This window comes from Austrofundulus limnaeus, unplaced genomic scaffold, assembly GCF_001266775.1.
Source record: "Austrofundulus limnaeus strain Quisiro unplaced genomic scaffold, Austrofundulus_limnaeus-1.0 Scaffold409, whole genome shotgun sequence".
NCBI lineage: Eukaryota > Metazoa > Chordata > Actinopteri > Cyprinodontiformes > Rivulidae > Austrofundulus > Austrofundulus limnaeus.
Genome location: NW_013952811.1, coordinates 99,429 through 103,904, shown reverse-complemented (window position 1 = coordinate 103,904; position 4,476 = coordinate 99,429).

The window sequence follows — 4,476 nt, the reverse complement described above, 5'->3', positions numbered from 1 at the left end:
AGTCAAGACCACCTCACCTGTGACCAAGTTAAAACCAAGATCACAGTGTCTCGAGACCGAGACAAGACCAAGACCATCAAAAAGTTCTTGAGACCGGTCTTAAGACCAAGACTGGTTTCAAGTACTACAACACTACTCAAAAATAAAATAAACAAAAAAAWTTCTTACATTTACATTTTGAAATAGTCATGCAGTACAATAATGATGAATAATGATAATATCCTATGTAAGATCTGATGGGAAAAAATGATCATGTTTGAGTTTATAGACTGAATGAATAAACTTTATTTGTATAAACAATTATATCAATAACTAAGGCACCCTTTGTGTCAGGAGTTCAGTTTTATAAACTACAGTATGATTATATTACTGTAACTTTACTAATGGTTGGAATGTGTTTTTATTGCAGCCCTGAMAGAATATTTCTACACCGCTCATTGTAATCAGATGATGTTAATTCATTTGCAGTGGTTTTGAATGTGCCCCATTTGCTTTGCTCTACTAATTACTTTAATTCAGATAAAAATTGTGATGTGATAGTAATGACTTCACGATACATTAAAAGTCTGTCACCACTGCTAAGTCATCATTTTAGGATTACTGCTGCAGTTCAGTTTGTTCAGTGYTCTTTACTGGCCCTGAGAAAATACAGAGAGGCCACAGAGGAAATCCTGACACCCTGTACAACCCACCTACAGTGATTTCTTAGACTTTTGTGCTCAAGGTTCGAGGTAGACATTAGTGAGCTGTTAGTGTGGGKTCGACCTTTTCTTTGCACCGCGTCACCTCGGGCAGAGAGGACTGAATTGAGTGTATGAATTAGGAGCAGCGTGCTCTTCTAGGAGTTCCTAACATAATAGTTTCTCTAAAAGCTTTTTAAAGTAATAGTTCAAATCTTTAGAAGTGGGTCTAAGGCTGTAAACAATTAACACCTTACCTACCTCACATAGCAGACTGGTGTGGCTCAGATTTGGTGTCAAACTGGTACTGCTGGCATGGCAAGTAGCTTATCAACTGGATGTGGGCCAGGTCTGGCAATGATGGCTCYGTTTTTAAGATTGCATGGCACAACTGGTTATGTGGTGTTGGCAAACTACATCTGGATCRTCAAAGTTGGGTTGTCACATATTTTTTTGGGATGTCCTGTATTTTCAGTCAAGTTAAAGTGTCCCATATGGGACAAACTTTCACCCATATTCTGAGTACAGCCTGCCATCAGAAGCATCACAATATGGCAGGCATTTGTCTAGAATCCCGAGCTGAAGGGGAACCCTGACGGATGATACTGAAGTGGCCAAATGCAATGACCAAATAAAACACTGAGGGCATTGAAGTGAACTTTAGCTCAAGATATAGGTTCTAGATTATATTTTTACAATAAATTATAATAAATCTAAAAGCTAACACAAATAAATTATCAAACTATTTAATGGACCCTTTGGCCTAACATTGAAAACATGAATGAAATAAGAAATATGAAACATWAAATGCATACAGTAAGATGTGCAGTGTTTTAGTATACGTGGTGTAGTCCTAAATTACATGTTTTCAGTTAACTTGTTCTTGAATAGTTATTTTCTGAAGTGATGAATGCTTAGAAAAGTTTGATGATCACAAAACATWTGGTTATATTTATATTATCCTTCTGCTTAGTCAGTCTTCACCAGCTGAAAAGTAGAACGTAAAAAAATAAAAACGTGTTGATTAAATTCTTTTTCAATCCATGTAAAATGGAAATAAACAAGATTAAATCCTGTCAAGGTGGGTGCAACTTAAATATTTGGGGAAATATTGTGTGATGATGTCATAATTGACACATTAAGACATTAAGCCCCACCCCCCAGAAGAGCTGTTCTGTRTCTTAGAGGGCCAGGACCAAAGTACATTGCTGCCATTGTTAAACAATTTCAACTGCAAAAATGTCATACTTTACACTCTGTTCTTTATAAATCTTTASAATTTCATCAATTCTTCAAGAATAATAAACAGATTTACGTGATTATTTGCAAGCGCAGATATTTCAGAAATTTATGAGCATGTGCACCTCAGACCTAAAACCTCAGATAAGGAATAATTAAATCACTAGAAGACAAGGTATGTTTAAGTTCATGAGCCTCACAGCCATGAGGGAAAATGTTACTTTGAGGCTGCACCACCTTCTGTCTGGGTGGGGGGGCATCCAGAACAATAGATGGATGAGTATGGTCCCATGTTATGTTCTTTGTTCTGGTTCTGTACCTGTTGCTGTAAGTGTCCTGTAGCGACGCCAGGCTGCTGTTGTCAGTTTTTTGAGCCGATCTAATCACTCTTTGCAGCTCTTACCTGTCAGACTCAGGGCAGCCTTTTGTACGAAGACACTCTCCACCACACACYGCTAAAAAATGATTCAGCCCAATGCTGACTATTAACTTTAGGTTCAAGCAATATGGCTGCCGTAAAACTACAWTGCAATAAAGCTTATAAAATAGCGTTTGCATGAAAATGTATGAGATTAGAGTTGTTTTAAGAAGCAACAATCCATTAGTGTAGTTTAGACTAGCCATTTGCTCATCAATCCTATCAGAATTTATGTCTAAACTGATATTGTCCAAAGCGCAAACTACATCAGGTCAAATGTCAATTATTTATAACCAATACCTTAAAGGATCTTTTTAAGCCAAGGCTTTGTAGGTGAGGCCCTGCTTAAAAGAAAACTGAGTAACCGTGTTAGTTTTTTTGTGTATTTTTCATGTAATTTACAGAGTAATTTCATTTTTACTAGAGCCAGAGTGGTTTTTGTTTCTCCTGGGTTGAGCCGTGCAAGCACACATCATCATTTCGTGATAAGAATGATGAGAAAGGGGAAGGAATGTATTAGCTAAACAAATCAATAGTGCATTAGAACCTCTGGGAAAGATCCTGAAAAGGAAAAAAAAATACTCAGGGGCTATAACTGCACACACACACACACAGTCATATGCACAGACACAATCACACAGAGCAGAAAATTGTCCCACTGTAGCTGTCAAGTGGAAACTACTGGAATGGTAAAGCTGATGRAATACTGAGCGTGTGGAAAGGAGGGCTGCGTTGTTTTTATTTTATTTTATTTTTTTCAAGAATGTTAAAATATTATAGAAGCGATGAGAAGAGAAGATGACTGCTTTGCACAGAGTTAGTTTCCTCCAAGTTCTTTTCAGAGCATCGAGAGGAAACCGCAACAGCAAACACACTGAAGCCTCACTAAGATGAAACAGATTATTTAAAATGAACAGTGTGTGAATAATCGCTGTACGTTTGCAGTGTACTTTGAAAAAAATAATTGATAACATTATTTTAATCACATTTACGGTCTCTTAAAGGGGCATGTCGGATTCGTTAAAACGGGGTACTGTGGAAAGGTGCTGAACAATTAATATCTTTCCTGTTGTAGATGGCTCTTTGAACAGCCTCTGTTTGGAGAAATATAAGTGAATTCTAATGGAACTAGAATTAAAGGGCCAAGACCAAAGTGGAATGCTGCGGTCTTAAAATAACTTCAGTTTAAAAGAATATTATAGTGGTTATCTTTACACTGTTGTCTGCCTTAAGTATTTGTTACTTCAGTTTGAAAAGCTGGATCAGACTCTTAAGATTGTTCCTTGATCTAATTGGAATCTACCAACACACTAAAATTTCTTCGGAAAAAGCACTCTTTGAGATTGTCTCATTATTATTATTATCAAATGGGCAGCACAACAGCTCAGTTAGTACTGTTCGACCCCGTTTGGACCTGGGGTCTTTCTGTGCGGCGTTTGCATGTTCTCCTTGTGATTGTGTGGGTTTTCTTTGGGTATTCCGGTTTCCTCCACCCCCCAAAAATATGAACTATATGTTGCCTTCAGGCCCAGGCCTCCCTTGAAAAAGAGATATGTGATCTCAATGGGATTTTCCTGGATAAATAACAGTAAAACAATAATTATTATTGTTTTTGTTTTAACATTCTTTAGTATTATAATGTTCAACTAAGGCTAGTTTCCCAGAACATGGATAATTTTAATGTCAAATGTATTTATATAGCACATTAAAAACAACAAAAGCTGAACAAAGTGCTTTACAGTTCAGTCAAAGACTTGTATGCAAAATGAAACAAATAAATAAATACAAATAAAATACAGAAACGCACTGTAAGGAAAAGACATCAGCTCTAATTTAACCCCAAACTCTGTCTAAATCAAAAGCCAAAGAACAAAAGAGATGTGTCCTCAGCAAAGATTTAAAAGCCTCAGCAGTCTCAGTGGACCAGATATGATGAGGTAGATTGTTCCACAGATAATGAAAATCATCATCTGGACAGTCAGTTAAAACCAGACCTCAAAAAGGCGGGGAAAAATAATTAAACTTTCTGTTTAGCTCTTTGACATCCCATGACATCATCATTTTAATTTGTTTTAATTGGTTTTATGTGTTTGTTTTATTGTATAGTTTTAATTTTTGGATTTGGCTTTTATTATGTAC